Source organism: Trichomycterus rosablanca, chromosome 1, assembly GCF_030014385.1.
Source record: "Trichomycterus rosablanca isolate fTriRos1 chromosome 1, fTriRos1.hap1, whole genome shotgun sequence".
In the NCBI taxonomy this organism is placed as follows: Eukaryota; Metazoa; Chordata; class Actinopteri; order Siluriformes; family Trichomycteridae; genus Trichomycterus; species Trichomycterus rosablanca.
Genome location: NC_085988.1, coordinates 56,504,864 through 56,524,555, shown reverse-complemented (window position 1 = coordinate 56,524,555; position 19,692 = coordinate 56,504,864).

Below are 19,692 nucleotides of genomic sequence, written 5' to 3'. Positions count from 1 at the left end.
TGAATCTGAGCGATGTGCCTAAGCGGTGAATCTAAGCGATGTGCCTGAGCGGTGAATCTAAGCGATGTGCCTAAGCGGTGAATCTAAGCGATGTGCCTAAGCGGTGAATTCAAGCGATGTGCCTAAGCGGTGAATCTAAGCGATGTGCCTGAGCGGTGAATCTAAGCGATGTGCCTAAGCGGTGAATCTAAGCGGTGTGCCTAAGCGGTGAATCTAAGCGGTGAATCTAAGCGGTGTGCCTAAGCGGTGAATCTAAGCGGTGTGCCTAAGCGGTGATGCTAAGCGATGTGCCTGAGCGGTGAATCTAAGCGGTGAATCTAAGCGGTGAATCTAAGCGATGTGCCTAAGCGGTGAATCTAAGCGGTGAATCTAAGTGGTGTGCCTAAGGGGTGAATCTGAGCGATTAGCCTAAGCGGTGAATCTAAACGATGTGCCTAAGCGGTGAATCTAAGCGATGTGCCTAAGCGGTGAATCTAAGCGATGTGCCTAAGCGGTGAATCTAAGCGATGTGCCTAAGCGGTGAATCTAAGCGATGTGCCTAAGCGGTGAATCTAAGCGATGTGCCTTAGCGGTGAATCTAAGCGGTGAATCTAAGCGGTGAATCTAAGTGGTGTGCCTAAGCGGTGAATCTAAGCGGTGAATCTAAGCGATGTGCCTAAGCGGTGAATCTAAGCGATGTGCCTAAGCGGTGAATCTAAGCGATGTGCCTAAGCGATGTGCCTAAGCGGTGAATCTGAGCGACGTGCCTAAGCGGTGAATCTAAGCGATGTGCCTGAGCGGTGAATCTAAGCGATGTGCCTAAGCGATGTGCCTAAGCGGTGAATCTGAGCGATGTGCCTAAGCGGTGAATCTAAGCGATGTGCCTGAGCAGTGAATCTAAGCGATGTGCCTAAGCGGTGAATCTAAGCGATGTGCCTAAGCGGTGAATTCAAGCGATGTGCCTAAGCGGTGAATTAAAGCGATGTGCCTAAGCGGTGAATCTAAGCGGTGAATCTAAGCGGTGAATATAAGTGGTGAATCTAAGTGGTGTGCCTAAGCGGTAAATCTAAGCGGTGAATCTAAGCGATGTGCCTGAGCGGTGAATCTAAGTGGTGAATCTAAGTGGTGAATCTAAGTGGTGTGCCTAAGCGGTAAATCTAAGCGGTGAATCTAAGCAATGTGCCTAAGCGGTGAATCTAAGTGGTGAATCTAAGCGGTGAATCTAAGCGGTGAATCTAAGCGATGTGCCTAAGCGGTGAATCTAAGCGTTGAATCTAAGCGGTGAATCTAAGCGGTGAATCTAAGCGGTGTGCCTAAGCGGTGAATCTAAGCGGTGAATCTAAGCGGTGAATCTAAGTGGTGTGCCTAAGAGGTGAATCTAAGTGGTGAATCTAAGCGGTGAATCTAAGCAATGTGCCTAAGCGGTGAATCTAAGTGGTGAATCTAAGCGGTGAATCTAAGCGGTAAATCTAAGTGATGTGCCTAAGCGGTGAATCTAAGTGGTGAATCTAAGCGGTGAATCTAAGCGGTGAATCTAAGTGATGTGCCTAAGCGGTGAATCTAAGCGGTGAATCTAAGCGATGTGCCTAAGCGGTGAATCTAAGCGGTGAATCTAAGCGGTGAATCTAAGCGATGTGCCTAAGCGGTGAATCTAAGCGGTGAATCTAAGTGGTGTGCCTAAGCGGTGAATCTAAGAGGTGAATCTAAGCGGTGACTCTTAGCGATGTGCCTTAGCGGTGAATCTAAGCGGTGAATCTAAGCGGTGAATCTAAGCGGTGAATCTAAGTGGTGTGCCTAAGCGGTGAATCTAAGCGGTGAATCTAAGCGGTGAATCTAAGCGATGTGCCTTAGCGGTGAATCTAAGCGGTGAATCTAAGCGGTGAATCTAAGTGGTGTGCCTAAGCGGTGAATCTAAGCGGTGAATCTAAGCGGTGAATCTAAGCGATGTGCCTTAGCGGTGAATCTAAGCGGTGAATCTAAGCGGTGAATCTAAGCGGTGAATCTAAGTGGTGTGCCTAAGCGGTGAATCTAAGCGGTGAATCTAAGCGGTGAATCTAAGCGATGTGCCTTAGCGGTGAATCTAAGCGGTGAATCTAAGCGGTGAATCTAAGTGGTGTGCCTAAGCGGTGAATCTAAGCGGTGAATCTAAGCGGTGAATCTAAGCGATGTGCCTTAGCGGTGAATCTAAGCGGTGAATCTAAGCGATGTGCCTTAGCGGTGAATCTAAGTGGTGAGTCTAAGCGGTGAATCTAAGCGGTGAATTTAAGCGATGTGCCTAAGTGGTGAATCTAAGCGGTGAATGTAAGCGGTGAATCTAAGTGGTGTGCCTAAGCGGTGAATCTAAGCGATGTGCCTAAGCGGTGAATCTAAGCGATGTGCCTAAGCGGTGAATCTGAGCGATGTGCCTAAGCGGTGAATCTGAGCGATGTGCCTAAGCGGTGAATCTGAGCGATGTGCCTATGCGGTGAATCTAAACGATGTGCCTAAGCGGTGAATCTAAGCGGTGAATCTAAGCGATGTGCCTAAGCGGTGAATCTAAGCGATGTGCCTAAGCGGTGAATCTAAGCGATGTGCCTAAGCGGTGAATCTGAGCGATGTGCCTAAGCGGTAAATCTAAACGATGTGCCTAAGCGGTGAATCTAAGCGGTGAATCTAAGCGGTGAATCTAAGCGATGTGCCTAAGCGGTGAATCTAAGCGATGTGCCTAAGCGGTGAATCTAAGCGATGTGCCTAAGCGGTGAATCTAAGCGATGTGCCTAAGCGGTGAATCTAAGCGATGTGCCTTAGCGGTGAATCTAAGCGGTGAATCTAAGCGGTGATTCTAAGCGGTGAATCTAAGTGGTGTGCCTAAGCGGTGAATCTAAGCGGTGAATCTAAGCGATGTGCCTAAGCGGTGAATCTAAGCGATGTGCCTAAGCGGTGAATCTAAGCGATGTGCCTAAGCGATGTGCCTAAGCGGTGAATCTGAGCGATGTGCCTAAGCGGTGAATCTAAGCGATGTGCCTGAGCGGTGAATCTAAGCGATGTGCCTAAGCGATGTGCCTAAGCGGTGAATCTGAGCGATGTGCCTAAGCGGTGAATCTAAGCGATGTGCCTGAGCGGTGAATCTAAGCGATGTGCCTAAGCGGTGAATCTAAGCGATGTGCCTGAGCGGTGAATTCAAGCGATGTGCCTAAGCGGTGAATTCAAGCGATGTGCCTAAGCGGTGAATCTAAGCGATGTGTCTAAGCGGTGAATCTAAGCGATGTGCCTAAGCGGTGAATTCAAGCGATGTGCCTAAGCGGTGAATATAAGCGATGTGCCTAAGCGGTGAATCTAAGCGATGTGCCTAAGCGGTGAATCTAAGCGATGTGCCTGAGCGGTGAATTCAAGCGATGTGCCTAAGCGGTGAATCTAAGCGGTGAATCTAAGCAATGTGCCTAAGCGGTGAATCTAAGCGATGTGCCTTAGCGGTGAATCTAAGCGGTGTGCCTAAGCGGTGAATCTAAGCGATGTGCCTTAGCGGTGAATCTAAGCGGTGTGCCTAAGCGGTGAATCTAATCGATGTGCCTAAGCGGTGAATCTAAGCGATGTGCCTAAGCGGTGAATCTAAGCGGTATGCCTAAGCGGTGAATCTAAGCGATGTGCCTAAGCGGTGAATCTAAGCGATGTGCCTAAGCTGTGAATCTAAGCGGTGAATCTAAGCGGTGAATCTAAGCGGTGTGTTAAGCGGGGAATCTAAGCGGTGAATCTAAGAAATGTGCCTAAGCGGTGAATCTAAGTGGTGAATCTAAGCGGTGAATCTAAGCGGTGAATCTAAGTGATGTGCCTAAGCGGTGAATCTAAGCGGTGAATCTAAGCGGTGAATCTAAGTGATGTGCCTAAGCGGTGAATCTAAGCGGTGAATCTAAGCGATGTGCCTAAGCAGTGAATCTAAGCGGTGAATCTAAGCGGTGAATCTAAGCGGTGAATCTAAGCGGTGTGCCTAAGCGGTGAACCTAAGCGGTGAATCTAAGCGATGTGCCTAAGCGGTGAATCTAAGCGATGTGCCTAAGCAGTGAATCTAAGCGATGTGCCTAAGCGGTGAATCTAAGCGATGTGCCTAAACGGTGAATCTGAGCGATGTGCCTAAGCGGTGAATCTGAGCGATGTGCCTAAGCGGTGAATCTAAGCGGTGAATCTAAGCGGTGAATCTAAGCGATGTGCCTTAGCGGTGAATCTAAGCGGTGAATCTAAGCGGTGAATCTAAGCGGTGAATCTAAGTGGTGTGCCTAAGCGGTGAATCTAAGCGGTGAATCTAAGCGGTGAATCTAAGCGATGTGCCTTAGCGGTGAATCTAAGCGGTGAATCTAAGCGGTGAATCTAAGTGGTGTGCCTAAGCGGTGAATCTAAGCGGTGAATCTAAGCGGTGAATCTAAGCGATGTGCCTTAGCGGTGAATCTAAGCGGTGAATCTAAGCGATGTGCCTTAGCGGTGAATCTAAGTGGTGAGTCTAAGCGGTGAATCTAAGCGGTGAATTTAAGCGATGTGCCTAAGTGGTGAATCTAAGCGGTGAATGTAAGCGGTGAATCTAAGTGGTGTGCCTAAGCGGTGAATCTAAGCGATGTGCCTAAGCGGTGAATCTAAGCGATGTGCCTAAGCGGTGAATCTGAGCGATGTGCCTAAGCGGTGAATCTGAGCGATGTGCCTAAGCGGTGAATCTGAGCGATGTGCCTATGCGGTGAATCTAAACGATGTGCCTAAGCGGTGAATCTAAGCGGTGAATCTAAGCGATGTGCCTAAGCGGTGAATCTAAGCGATGTGCCTAAGCGGTGAATCTAAGCGATGTGCCTAAGCGGTGAATCTGAGCGATGTGCCTAAGCGGTAAATCTAAACGATGTGCCTAAGCGGTGAATCTAAGCGGTGAATCTAAGCGGTGAATCTAAGCGATGTGCCTAAGCGGTGAATCTAAGCGATGTGCCTAAGCGGTGAATCTAAGCGATGTGCCTAAGCGGTGAATCTAAGCGATGTGCCTAAGCGGTGAATCTAAGCGATGTGCCTTAGCGGTGAATCTAAGCGGTGAATCTAAGCGGTGATTCTAAGCGGTGAATCTAAGTGGTGTGCCTAAGCGGTGAATCTAAGCGGTGAATCTAAGCGATGTGCCTAAGCGGTGAATCTAAGCGATGTGCCTAAGCGGTGAATCTAAGCGATGTGCCTAAGCGATGTGCCTAAGCGGTGAATCTGAGCGATGTGCCTAAGCGGTGAATCTAAGCGATGTGCCTGAGCGGTGAATCTAAGCGATGTGCCTAAGCGATGTGCCTAAGCGGTGAATCTGAGCGATGTGCCTAAGCGGTGAATCTAAGCGATGTGCCTGAGCGGTGAATCTAAGCGATGTGCCTAAGCGGTGAATCTAAGCGATGTGCCTGAGCGGTGAATTCAAGCGATGTGCCTAAGCGGTGAATTCAAGCGATGTGCCTAAGCGGTGAATCTAAGCGATGTGTCTAAGCGGTGAATCTAAGCGATGTGCCTAAGCGGTGAATTCAAGCGATGTGCCTAAGCGGTGAATATAAGCGATGTGCCTAAGCGGTGAATCTAAGCGATGTGCCTAAGCGGTGAATCTAAGCGATGTGCCTGAGCGGTGAATTCAAGCGATGTGCCTAAGCGGTGAATCTAAGCGGTGAATCTAAGCAATGTGCCTAAGCGGTGAATCTAAGCGATGTGCCTTAGCGGTGAATCTAAGCGGTGTGCCTAAGCGGTGAATCTAAGCGATGTGCCTTAGCGGTGAATCTAAGCGGTGTGCCTAAGCGGTGAATCTAATCGATGTGCCTAAGCGGTGAATCTAAGCGATGTGCCTAAGCGGTGAATCTAAGCGGTATGCCTAAGCGGTGAATCTAAGCGATGTGCCTAAGCGGTGAATCTAAGCGATGTGCCTAAGCTGTGAATCTAAGCGGTGAATCTAAGCGGTGAATCTAAGCGGTGTGTTAAGCGGGGAATCTAAGCGGTGAATCTAAGAAATGTGCCTAAGCGGTGAATCTAAGTGGTGAATCTAAGCGGTGAATCTAAGCGGTGAATCTAAGTGATGTGCCTAAGCGGTGAATCTAAGCGGTGAATCTAAGCGGTGAATCTAAGTGATGTGCCTAAGCGGTGAATCTAAGCGGTGAATCTAAGCGATGTGCCTAAGCAGTGAATCTAAGCGGTGAATCTAAGCGGTGAATCTAAGCGGTGAATCTAAGCGGTGTGCCTAAGCGGTGAACCTAAGCGGTGAATCTAAGCGATGTGCCTAAGCGGTGAATCTAAGCGATGTGCCTAAGCAGTGAATCTAAGCGATGTGCCTAAGCGGTGAATCTAAGCGATGTGCCTAAACGGTGAATCTGAGCGATGTGCCTAAGCGGTGAATCTGAGCGATGTGCCTAAGCGGTGAATCTGAACGATGTGCCTAAGCGGTGAATTCAAGCGATGTGCCTAAGCGGTGAATATAAGCGATGTGCCTAAGCGGTGAATCTAAGCGATGTGCCTAAGCGGTGAATCTAAGCGATGTGCCTGAGCGGTGAATTCAAGCGATGTGCCTAAGCGGTGAATCTAAGCGGTGAATCTAAGTGATGTGCCTAAGCGGTGAATCTAAGCGATGTGCCTTAGCGGTGAATCTAAGCGGTGTGCCTAAGCGGTGAATCTAAGCGATGTGCCTTAGCGGTGAATCTAAGCGGTGTGCCTAAGCGGTGAATCTAATCGATGTGCCTAAGCGGTGAATCTAAGCGATGTGCCTAAGCGGTGAATCTAAGCGGTATGCCTAAGCGGTGAATCTAAGCGATGTGCCTAAGCGGTGAATCTAAGCGATGTGCCTAAGCTGTGAATCTAAGCGGTGAATCTAAGCGGTGAATCTAAGCGGTGTGTTAAGCGGGGAATCTAAGCGGTGAATCTAAGAAATGTGCCTAAGCGGTGAATCTAAGTGGTGAATCTAAGCGGTGAATCTAAGCGGTGAATCTAAGTGATGTGCCTAAGCGGTGAATCTAAGCGGTGAATCTAAGCGGTGAATCTAAGTGATGTGCCTAAGCGGTGAATCTAAGCGGTGAATCTAAGCGATGTGCCTAAGCAGTGAATCTAAGCGGTGAATCTAAGCGGTGAATCTAAGCGGTGAATCTAAGCGGTGTGCCTAAGCGGTGAATCTAAGCGGTGAATCTAAGCGATGTGCCTAAGCGGTGAATCTAAGCGATGTGCCTAAGCGGTGAATCTAAGCGATGTGCCTAAGCGGTGAATCTGAGCGATGTGCCTAAGCGGTGAATCTAAACGATGTGCCTAAGCGGTGAATCTAAGCGGTGAATCTAAGCGATGTGCCTAAGCGGTGAATCTAAGCGATGTGCCTAAGCGGTGAATCTGAGCGATGTGCCTAAGCGGTGAATCTGAGCGATGTGCCTATGCGGTGAATCTAAACGATGTGCCTAAGCGGTGAATCTAAGCGGTGAATCTAAGCGATGTGCCTAAGCGGTGAATCTAAGCGATGTGCCTAAGCGGTGAATCTGAGCGATGTGCCTAAGCGGTAAATCTAAACGATGTGCCTAAGCGGTGAATCTAAGCGGTGAATCTAAGCGATGTGCCTAAGCGGTGAATCTAAGCGATGTGCCTAAGCGGTGAATCTAAGCGATGTGCCTAAGCGGTGAATCTAAGCGATGTGCCTTAGCGGTGAATCTAAGCGGTGAATCTAAGCGGTGATTCTAAGCGGTGAATCTAAGTGGTGTGCCTAAGCGGTGAATCTAAGCGGTAAATCTAAGCGATGTGCCTAAGCGGTGAATCTAAGCGATGTGCCTAAGCGGTGAATCTAAGCGATGTGCCTAAGCGATGTGCCTAAGCGGTGAATCTGAGCGATGTGCCTAAGCGGTGAATCTAAGCGATGTGCCTGAGCGGTGAATCTAAGCGATGTGCCTAAGCGGTGAATCTAAGCGATGTGCCTAAGCGGTGAATTCAAGCGATGTGCCTAAGCGGTGAATCTAAGCGATGTGCCTGAGCGGTGAATCTAAGCGATGTGCCTAAGCGGTGAATCTAAGCGGTGTGCCTAAGCGGTGAATCTAAGCGGTGAATCTAAGCGGTGTGCCTAAGCGGTGAATCTAAGCGGTGTGCCTAAGCGGTGATGCTAAGCGATGTGCCTGAGCGGTGAATCTAAGCGGTGAATCTAAGCGGTGAATCTAAGCGATGTGCCTAAGCGGTGAATCTAAGCGGTGAATCTAAGTGGTGTGCCTAAGGGGTGAATCTGAGCGATTAGCCTAAGCGGTGAATCTAAACGATGTGCCTAAGCGGTGAATCTAAGCGATGTGCCTAAGCGGTGAATCTAAGCGATGTGCCTAAGCGGTGAATCTAAGCGATGTGCCTAAGCGGTGAATCTAAGCGATGTGCCTAAGCGGTGAATCTAAGCGATGTGCCTTAGCGGTGAATCTAAGCGGTGAATCTAAGCGGTGAATCTAAGTGGTGTGCCTAAGCGGTGAATCTAAGCGGTGAATCTAAGCGATGTGCCTAAGCGGTGAATCTAAGCGATGTGCCTAAGCGGTGAATCTAAGCGATGTGCCTAAGCGATGTGCCTAAGCGGTGAATCTGAGCGACGTGCCTAAGCGGTGAATCTAAGCGATGTGCCTGAGCGGTGAATCTAAGCGATGTGCCTAAGCGATGTGCCTAAGCGGTGAATCTGAGCGATGTGCCTAAGCGGTGAATCTAAGCGATGTGCCTGAGCAGTGAATCTAAGCGATGTGCCTAAGCGGTGAATCTAAGCGATGTGCCTAAGCGGTGAATTCAAGCGATGTGCCTAAGCGGTGAATTAAAGCGATGTGCCTAAGCGGTGAATCTAAGCGGTGAATCTAAGCGGTGAATATAAGTGGTGAATCTAAGTGGTGTGCCTAAGCGGTAAATCTAAGCGGTGAATCTAAGCGATGTGCCTGAGCGGTGAATCTAAGTGGTGAATCTAAGTGGTGAATCTAAGTGGTGTGCCTAAGCGGTAAATCTAAGCGGTGAATCTAAGCAATGTGCCTAAGCGGTGAATCTAAGTGGTGAATCTAAGCGGTGAATCTAAGCGGTGAATCTAAGCGATGTGCCTAAGCGGTGAATCTAAGCGTTGAATCTAAGCGGTGAATCTAAGCGGTGAATCTAAGCGGTGTGCCTAAGCGGTGAATCTAAGCGGTGAATCTAAGCGGTGAATCTAAGTGGTGTGCCTAAGAGGTGAATCTAAGTGGTGAATCTAAGCGGTGAATCTAAGCAATGTGCCTAAGCGGTGAATCTAAGTGGTGAATCTAAGCGGTGAATCTAAGCGGTAAATCTAAGTGATGTGCCTAAGCGGTGAATCTAAGTGGTGAATCTAAGCGGTGAATCTAAGCGGTGAATCTAAGTGATGTGCCTAAGCGGTGAATCTAAGCGGTGAATCTAAGCGATGTGCCTAAGCGGTGAATCTAAGCGGTGAATCTAAGCGGTGAATCTAAGCGATGTGCCTAAGCGGTGAATCTAAGCGGTGAATCTAAGTGGTGTGCCTAAGCGGTGAATCTAAGAGGTGAATCTAAGCGGTGACTCTTAGCGATGTGCCTTAGCGGTGAATCTAAGCGGTGAATCTAAGCGGTGAATCTAAGCGGTGAATCTAAGTGGTGTGCCTAAGCGGTGAATCTAAGCGGTGAATCTAAGCGGTGAATCTAAGCGATGTGCCTTAGCGGTGAATCTAAGCGGTGAATCTAAGCGGTGAATCTAAGTGGTGTGCCTAAGCGGTGAATCTAAGCGGTGAATCTAAGCGGTGAATCTAAGCGATGTGCCTTAGCGGTGAATCTAAGCGGTGAATCTAAGCGGTGAATCTAAGCGGTGAATCTAAGTGGTGTGCCTAAGCGGTGAATCTAAGCGGTGAATCTAAGCGGTGAATCTAAGCGATGTGCCTTAGCGGTGAATCTAAGCGGTGAATCTAAGCGGTGAATCTAAGTGGTGTGCCTAAGCGGTGAATCTAAGCGGTGAATCTAAGCGGTGAATCTAAGCGATGTGCCTTAGCGGTGAATCTAAGCGGTGAATCTAAGCGATGTGCCTTAGCGGTGAATCTAAGTGGTGAGTCTAAGCGGTGAATCTAAGCGGTGAATTTAAGCGATGTGCCTAAGTGGTGAATCTAAGCGGTGAATGTAAGCGGTGAATCTAAGTGGTGTGCCTAAGCGGTGAATCTAAGCGATGTGCCTAAGCGGTGAATCTAAGCGATGTGCCTAAGCGGTGAATCTGAGCGATGTGCCTAAGCGGTGAATCTGAGCGATGTGCCTAAGCGGTGAATCTGAGCGATGTGCCTATGCGGTGAATCTAAACGATGTGCCTAAGCGGTGAATCTAAGCGGTGAATCTAAGCGATGTGCCTAAGCGGTGAATCTAAGCGATGTGCCTAAGCGGTGAATCTAAGCGATGTGCCTAAGCGGTGAATCTGAGCGATGTGCCTAAGCGGTAAATCTAAACGATGTGCCTAAGCGGTGAATCTAAGCGGTGAATCTAAGCGGTGAATCTAAGCGATGTGCCTAAGCGGTGAATCTAAGCGATGTGCCTAAGCGGTGAATCTAAGCGATGTGCCTAAGCGGTGAATCTAAGCGATGTGCCTAAGCGGTGAATCTAAGCGATGTGCCTTAGCGGTGAATCTAAGCGGTGAATCTAAGCGGTGATTCTAAGCGGTGAATCTAAGTGGTGTGCCTAAGCGGTGAATCTAAGCGGTGAATCTAAGCGATGTGCCTAAGCGGTGAATCTAAGCGATGTGCCTAAGCGGTGAATCTAAGCGATGTGCCTAAGCGATGTGCCTAAGCGGTGAATCTGAGCGATGTGCCTAAGCGGTGAATCTAAGCGATGTGCCTGAGCGGTGAATCTAAGCGATGTGCCTAAGCGATGTGCCTAAGCGGTGAATCTGAGCGATGTGCCTAAGCGGTGAATCTAAGCGATGTGCCTGAGCGGTGAATCTAAGCGATGTGCCTAAGCGGTGAATCTAAGCGATGTGCCTGAGCGGTGAATTCAAGCGATGTGCCTAAGCGGTGAATTCAAGCGATGTGCCTAAGCGGTGAATCTAAGCGATGTGTCTAAGCGGTGAATCTAAGCGATGTGCCTAAGCGGTGAATTCAAGCGATGTGCCTAAGCGGTGAATATAAGCGATGTGCCTAAGCGGTGAATCTAAGCGATGTGCCTAAGCGGTGAATCTAAGCGATGTGCCTGAGCGGTGAATTCAAGCGATGTGCCTAAGCGGTGAATCTAAGCGGTGAATCTAAGCAATGTGCCTAAGCGGTGAATCTAAGCGATGTGCCTTAGCGGTGAATCTAAGCGGTGTGCCTAAGCGGTGAATCTAAGCGATGTGCCTTAGCGGTGAATCTAAGCGGTGTGCCTAAGCGGTGAATCTAATCGATGTGCCTAAGCGGTGAATCTAAGCGATGTGCCTAAGCGGTGAATCTAAGCGGTATGCCTAAGCGGTGAATCTAAGCGATGTGCCTAAGCGGTGAATCTAAGCGATGTGCCTAAGCTGTGAATCTAAGCGGTGAATCTAAGCGGTGAATCTAAGCGGTGTGTTAAGCGGGGAATCTAAGCGGTGAATCTAAGAAATGTGCCTAAGCGGTGAATCTAAGTGGTGAATCTAAGCGGTGAATCTAAGCGGTGAATCTAAGTGATGTGCCTAAGCGGTGAATCTAAGCGGTGAATCTAAGCGGTGAATCTAAGTGATGTGCCTAAGCGGTGAATCTAAGCGGTGAATCTAAGCGATGTGCCTAAGCAGTGAATCTAAGCGGTGAATCTAAGCGGTGAATCTAAGCGGTGAATCTAAGCGGTGTGCCTAAGCGGTGAATCTAAGCGATGTGCCTAAGCAGTGAATCTAAGCGATGTGCCTAAGCGGTGAATCTAAGCGATGTGCCTAAACGGTGAATCTGAGCGATGTGCCTAAGCGGTGAATCTGAGCGATGTGCCTAAGCGGTGAATCTGAGCGATGTGCCTAAGCGGTGAATCTGAGCGATGTGCCTAAGCGGTGAATCTAAACAATGTGCCTAAGCGGTGAATCTAAGCGGTGAATCTAAGCGATGTGCCTAAGCGGTGAATCTAAGCGATGTGCCTTAGCGGTGAATCTAAGCGGTGAATCTAAGCGGTGAATCAAAGTGGTGTGCCTAAGCGGTGAATCTAAGCGGTGAATCTAAGCGATGTGCCTAAGCGGTGAATCTAAGCGATGTGCCTAAGCGGTGAATCTAAGCGATGTGCCTAAGCGGTGAATCTAAGCGATGTGCCTAAGCGGTGAATCTAAGCGATGTGCCTGAGCGGTGAATTCAAGCGATGTGCCTAAGCGGTGAATCTAAGCGATGTGCCTGAGCGGTGAATTCAAGCGATGTGCCTAAGCGGTGAATCTAAGCGGTGAATCTAAGCGATGTGCCTAAGCGGTGAATCTAAGCGATGTGCCTAAGCGGTGAATCTAAGCGGTGTGCCTAAGCGGTGAATCTAAGCAATGTGCCTAAGCGGTGAATCTAAGCAATGTGCCTAAGCGGTGAATCTAAGCGATGTGCCTGAGCGGTGAATTCAAGCGATGTGCCTAAACGGTGAATCTAAGCAATGTGCCTAAGCGGTGAATCTAAGCGATGTGCCTAAGCGGTGAATCTAAGCGGTGAATCTAAGCGGTGAATCTAAGTGATGTGCCTAAGCGGTGAATCTAAGCGGTGAATCTAAGCGATGTGCCTAAGCAGTGAATCTAAGCGGTGAATCTAAGCGGTGAATCTAAGCGGTGAATCTAAGCGGTGTGCCTAAGCGGTGAATCTAAGCGATGTGCCTAAGCAGTGAATCTAAGCGATGTGCCTAAGCGGTGAATCTAAGCGATGTGCCTAAACGGTGAATCTGAGCGATGTGCCTAAGCGGTGAATCTGAGCGATGTGCCTAAGCGGTGAATCTGAGCGATGTGCCTAAGCGGTGAATCTGAGCGATGTGCCTAAGCGGTGAATCTAAACAATGTGCCTAAGCGGTGAATCTAAGCGGTGAATCTAAGCGATGTGCCTAAGCGGTGAATCTAAGCGATGTGCCTTAGCGGTGAATCTAAGCGGTGAATCTAAGCGGTGAATCAAAGTGGTGTGCCTAAGCGGTGAATCTAAGCGGTGAATCTAAGCGATGTGCCTAAGCGGTGAATCTAAGCGATGTGCCTAAGCGGTGAATCTAAGCGATGTGCCTAAGCGGTGAATCTAAGCGATGTGCCTAAGCGGTGAATCTAAGCGATGTGCCTGAGCGGTGAATTCAAGCGATGTGCCTAAGCGGTGAATCTAAGCGATGTGCCTGAGCGGTGAATTCAAGCGATGTGCCTAAGCGGTGAATCTAAGCGGTGAATCTAAGCGATGTGCCTAAGCGGTGAATCTAAGCGATGTGCCTAAGCGGTGAATCTAAGCGGTGTGCCTAAGCGGTGAATCTAAGCAATGTGCCTAAGCGGTGAATCTAAGCAATGTGCCTAAGCGGTGAATCTAAGCGATGTGCCTGAGCGGTGAATTCAAGCGATGTGCCTAAACGGTGAATCTAAGCAATGTGCCTAAGCGGTGAATCTAAGCGATGTGCCTAAGCGGTGAATCTAAGCGGTGTGCCTAAGCGGTGAATCTAAGCGATGTGCCTAAGCGGTGAATCTAAGCGGTGTGCCTAAGCGGTGAACCTGAGCTATTTGCCTAAGCGGTGAATCTAAGCGGTGTGCCTAAGCGGTGAATCTAAGCGCTGTGCCTGAGCGGTGAATCTAAGCGGTGAATCTAAACGGTGTGCCTGAGCGGTGAATCTAAGCGGTGAATCTAAGCGATGTGCCTGAGCGGTGAATCTAAGCGGTGAATCTAAGTGGTGTGCCTAAGCGGTGAATCTAAGAGGTGAATCTAAGCGGTGACTCTTAGCGATGTGCCTTAGCGGTGAATCTAAGCGGTGAATCTAAGCGGTGAATCTAAGCGGTGAATCTAAGTGGTGTGCCTAAGCGGTGAATCTAAGCGGTGAATCTAAGCGGTGAATCTAAGCGATGTGCCTTAGCGGTGAATCTAAGCGGTGAATCTAAGCGGTGAATCTAAGTGGTGTGCCTAAGCGGTGAATCTAAGCGATGTGCCTAAGCTGTGAATCTAAGCGGTGAATCTAAGCGGTGAATCTAAGCGGTGTGTTAAGCGGGGAATCTAAGCGGTGAATCTAAGAAATGTGCCTAAGCGGTGAATCTAAGTGGTGAATCTAAGCGGTGAATCTAAGCGGTGAATCTAAGTGATGTGCCTAAGCGGTGAATCTAAGCGGTGAATCTAAGCGGTGAATCTAAGTGATGTGCCTAAGCGGTGAATCTAAGCGGTGAATCTAAGCGATGTGCCTAAGCAGTGAATCTAAGCGGTGAATCTAAGCGGTGAATCTAAGCGGTGAATCTAAGCGGTGTGCCTAAGCGGTGAATCTAAGCGGTGAATCTAAGCGATGTGCCTAAGCGGTGAATCTAAGCGATGTGCCTAAGCGGTGAATCTAAGCGATGTGCCTAAGCGGTGAATCTGAGCGATGTGCCTAAGCGGTGAATCTAAACGATGTGCCTAAGCGGTGAATCTAAGCGGTGAATCTAAGCGATGTGCCTAAGCGGTGAATCTAAGCGATGTGCCTAAGCGGTGAATCTGAGCGATGTGCCTAAGCGGTGAATCTGAGCGATGTGCCTATGCGGTGAATCTAAACGATGTGCCTAAGCGGTGAATCTAAGCGGTGAATCTAAGCGATGTGCCTAAGCGGTGAATCTAAGCGATGTGCCTAAGCGGTGAATCTGAGCGATGTGCCTAAGCGGTAAATCTAAACGATGTGCCTAAGCGGTGAATCTAAGCGGTGAATCTAAGCGATGTGCCTAAGCGGTGAATCTAAGCGATGTGCCTAAGCGGTGAATCTAAGCGATGTGCCTAAGCGGTGAATCTAAGCGATGTGCCTTAGCGGTGAATCTAAGCGGTGAATCTAAGCGGTGATTCTAAGCGGTGAATCTAAGTGGTGTGCCTAAGCGGTGAATCTAAGCGGTAAATCTAAGCGATGTGCCTAAGCGGTGAATCTAAGCGATGTGCCTAAGCGGTGAATCTAAGCGATGTGCCTAAGCGATGTGCCTAAGCGGTGAATCTGAGCGATGTGCCTAAGCGGTGAATCTAAGCGATGTGCCTGAGCGGTGAATCTAAGCGATGTGCCTAAGCGGTGAATCTAAGCGATGTGCCTAAGCGGTGAATTCAAGCGATGTGCCTAAGCGGTGAATCTAAGCGATGTGCCTGAGCGGTGAATCTAAGCGATGTGCCTAAGCGGTGAATCTAAGCGGTGTGCCTAAGCGGTGAATCTAAGCGGTGAATCTAAGCGGTGTGCCTAAGCGGTGAATCTAAGCGGTGTGCCTAAGCGGTGATGCTAAGCGATGTGCCTGAGCGGTGAATCTAAGCGGTGAATCTAAGCGGTGAATCTAAGCGATGTGCCTAAGCGGTGAATCTAAGCGGTGAATCTAAGTGGTGTGCCTAAGGGGTGAATCTGAGCGATTAGCCTAAGCGGTGAATCTAAACGATGTGCCTAAGCGGTGAATCTAAGCGATGTGCCTAAGCGGTGAATCTAAGCGATGTGCCTAAGCGGTGAATCTAAGCGATGTGCCTAAGCGGTGAATCTAAGCGATGTGCCTAAGCGGTGAATCTAAGCGATGTGCCTTAGCGGTGAATCTAAGCGGTGAATCTAAGCGGTGAATCTAAGTGGTGTGCCTAAGCGGTGAATCTAAGCGGTGAATCTAAGCGATGTGCCTAAGCGGTGAATCTAAGCGATGTGCCTAAGCGGTGAATCTAAGCGATGTGCCTAAGCGATGTGCCTAAGCGGTGAATCTGAGCGACGTGCCTAAGCGGTGAATCTAAGCGATGTGCCTGAGCGGTGAATCTAAGCGATGTGCCTAAGCGATGTGCCTAAGCGGTGAATCTGAGCGATGTGCCTAAGCGGTGAATCTAAGCGATGTGCCTGAGCAGTGAATCTAAGCGATGTGCCTAAGCGGTGAATCTAAGCGATGTGCCTAAGCGGTGAATTCAAGCGATGTGCCTAAGCGGTGAATTAAAGCGATGTGCCTAAGCGGTGAATCTAAGCGGTGAATCTAAGCGGTGAATATAAGTGGTGAATCTAAGTGGTGTGCCTAAGCGGTAAATCTAAGCGGTGAATCTAAGCGATGTGCCTGAGCGGTGAATCTAAGTGGTGAATCTAAGTGGTGAATCTAAGTGGTGTGCCTAAGCGGTAAATCTAAGCGGTGAATCTAAGCAATGTGCCTAAGCGGTGAATCTAAGTGGTGAATCTAAGCGGTGAATCTAAGCGGTGAATCTAAGCGATGTGCCTAAGCGGTGAATCTAAGCGTTGAATCTAAGCGGTGAATCTAAGCGGTGAATCTAAGCGGTGTGCCTAAGCGGTGAATCTAAGCGGTGAATCTAAGCGGTGAATCTAAGTGGTGTGCCTAAGAGGTGAATCTAAGTGGTGAATCTAAGCGGTGAATCTAAGCAATGTGCCTAAGCGGTGAATCTAAGTGGTGAATCTAAGCGGTGAATCTAAGCGGTAAATCTAAGTGATGTGCCTAAGCGGTGAATCTAAGTGGTGAATCTAAGCGGTGAATCTAAGCGGTGAATCTAAGTGATGTGCCTAAGCGGTGAATCTAAGCGGTGAATCTAAGCGATGTGCCTAAGCGGTGAATCTAAGCGGTGAATCTAAGCGGTGAATCTAAGCGATGTGCCTAAGCGGTGAATCTAAGCGGTGAATCTAAGTGGTGTGCCTAAGCGGTGAATCTAAGAGGTGAATCTAAGCGGTGACTCTTAGCGATGTGCCTTAGCGGTGAATCTAAGCGGTGAATCTAAGCGGTGAATCTAAGCGGTGAATCTAAGTGGTGTGCCTAAGCGGTGAATCTAAGCGGTGAATCTAAGCGGTGAATCTAAGCGATGTGCCTTAGCGGTGAATCTAAGCGGTGAATCTAAGCGGTGAATCTAAGTGGTGTGCCTAAGCGGTGAATCTAAGCGGTGAATCTAAGCGGTGAATCTAAGCGATGTGCCTTAGCGGTGAATCTAAGCGGTGAATCTAAGCGGTGAATCTAAGCGGTGAATCTAAGTGGTGTGCCTAAGCGGTGAATCTAAGCGGTGAATCTAAGCGGTGAATCTAAGCGATGTGCCTTAGCGGTGAATCTAAGCGGTGAATCTAAGCGGTGAATCTAAGTGGTGTGCCTAAGCGGTGAATCTAAGCGGTGAATCTAAGCGGTGAATCTAAGCGATGTGCCTTAGCGGTGAATCTAAGCGGTGAATCTAAGCGATGTGCCTTAGCGGTGAATCTAAGTGGTGAGTCTAAGCGGTGAATCTAAGCGGTGAATTTAAGCGATGTGCCTAAGTGGTGAATCTAAGCGGTGAATGTAAGCGGTGAATCTAAGTGGTGTGCCTAAGCGGTGAATCTAAGCGATGTGCCTAAGCGGTGAATCTAAGCGATGTGCCTAAGCGGTGAATCTGAGCGATGTGCCTAAGCGGTGAATCTGAGCGATGTGCCTAAGCGGTGAATCTGAGCGATGTGCCTATGCGGTGAATCTAAACGATGTGCCTAAGCGGTGAATCTAAGCGGTGAATCTAAGCGATGTGCCTAAGCGGTGAATCTAAGCGATGTGCCTAAGCGGTGAATCTAAGCGATGTGCCTAAGCGGTGAATCTGAGCGATGTGCCTAAGCGGTAAATCTAAACGATGTGCCTAAGCGGTGAATCTAAGCGGTGAATCTAAGCGGTGAATCTAAGCGATGTGCCTAAGCGGTGAATCTAAGCGATGTGCCTAAGCGGTGAATCTAAGCGATGTGCCTAAGCGGTGAATCTAAGCGATGTGCCTAAGCGGTGAATCTAAGCGATGTGCCTTAGCGGTGAATCTAAGCGGTGAATCTAAGCGGTGATTCTAAGCGGTGAATCTAAGTGGTGTGCCTAAGCGGTGAATCTAAGCGGTGAATCTAAGCGATGTGCCTAAGCGGTGAATCTAAGCGATGTGCCTAAGCGGTGAATCTAAGCGATGTGCCTAAGCGATGTGCCTAAGCGGTGAATCTGAGCGATGTGCCTAAGCGGTGAATCTAAGCGATGTGCCTGAGCGGTGAATCTAAGCGATGTGCCTAAGCGATGTGCCTAAGCGGTGAATCTGAGCGATGTGCCTAAGCGGTGAATCTAAGCGATGTGCCTGAGCGGTGAATCTAAGCGATGTGCCTAAGCGGTGAATCTAAGCGATGTGCCTGAGCGGTGAATTCAAGCGATGTGCCTAAGCGGTGAATTCAAGCGATGTGCCTAAGCGGTGAATCTAAGCGATGTGTCTAAGCGGTGAATCTAAGCGATGTGCCTAAGCGGTGAATTCAAGCGATGTGCCTAAGCGGTGAATCTAAGCGGTGAATCTAAGCAATGTGCCTAAGCGGTGAATATAAGCGATGTGCCTAAGCGGTGAATCTAAGCGATGTGCCTAAGCGGTGAATCTAAGCGATGTGCCTGAGCGGTGAATTCAAGCGATGTGCCTAAGCGGTGAATCTAAGCGGTGAATCTAAGCAATGTGCCTAAGCGGTGAATCTAAGCGATGTGCCTTAGCGGTGAATCTAAGCGGTGTGCCTAAGCGGTGAATCTAAGCGATGTGCCTTAGCGGTGAATCTAAGCGGTGTGCCTAAGCGGTGAATCTAATCGATGTGCCTAAGCGGTGAATCTAAGCGATGTGCCTAAGCGGTGAATCTAAGCGGTATGCCTAAGCGGTGAATCTAAGCGATGTGCCTAAGCGGTGAATCTAAGCGATGTGCCTAAGCTGTGAATCTAAGCGGTGAATCTAAGCGGTGAATCTAAGCGGTGTGTTAAGCGGGGAATCTAAGCGGTGAATCTAAGAAATGTGCCTAAGCGGTGAATCTAAGTGGTGAATCTAAGCGGTGAATCTAAGCGGTGAATCTAAGTGATGTGCCTAAGCGGTGAATCTAAGCGGTGAATCTAAGCGGTGAATCTAAGTGATGTGCCTAAGCGGTGAATCTAAGCGGTGAATCTAAGCGATGTGCCTAAGCAGTGAATCTAAGCGGTGAATCTAAGCGGTGAATCTAAGCGGTGAATCTAAGCGGTGTGCCTAAGCGGTGAATCTAAGCGGTGAATCTAAGCGATGTGCCTAAGCGGTGAATCTAAGCGATGTGCCTAAGCAGTGAATCTAAGCGATGTGCCTAAGCGGTGAATCTAAGCGATGTGCCTAAACGGTGAATCTGAGCGATGTGCCTAAGCGGTGAATCTGAGCGATGTGCCTAAGCGGTGAATCTGAGCGATGTGCCTAAGCGGTGAATTCAAGCGATGTGCCTAAGCGGTGAATATAAGCGATGTGCCTAAGCGGTGAATCTAAGCGATGTGCCTAAGCGGTGAATCTAAGCGATGTGCCTGAGCGGTGAATTCAAGCGATGTGCCTAAGCGGTGAATCTAAGCGGTGAATCTAAGTGATGTGCCTAAGCGGTGAATCTAAGCGATGTGCCTTAGCGGTGAATCTAAGCGGTGTGCCTAAGCGGTGAATCTAAGCGATGTGCCTTAGCGGTGAATCTAAGCGGTGTGCCTAAGCGGTGAATCTAATCGATGTGCCTAAGCGGTGAATCTAAGCGATGTGCCTAAGCGGTGAATCTAAGCGGTATGCCTAAGCGGTGAATCTAAGCGATGTGCCTAAGCGGTGAATCTAAGCGATGTGCCTAAGCTGTGAATCTAAGCGGTGAATCTAAGCGGTGAATCTAAGCGGTGTGTTAAGCGGGGAATCTAAGCGGTGAATCTAAGAAATGTGCCTAAGCGGTGAATCTAAGTGGTGAA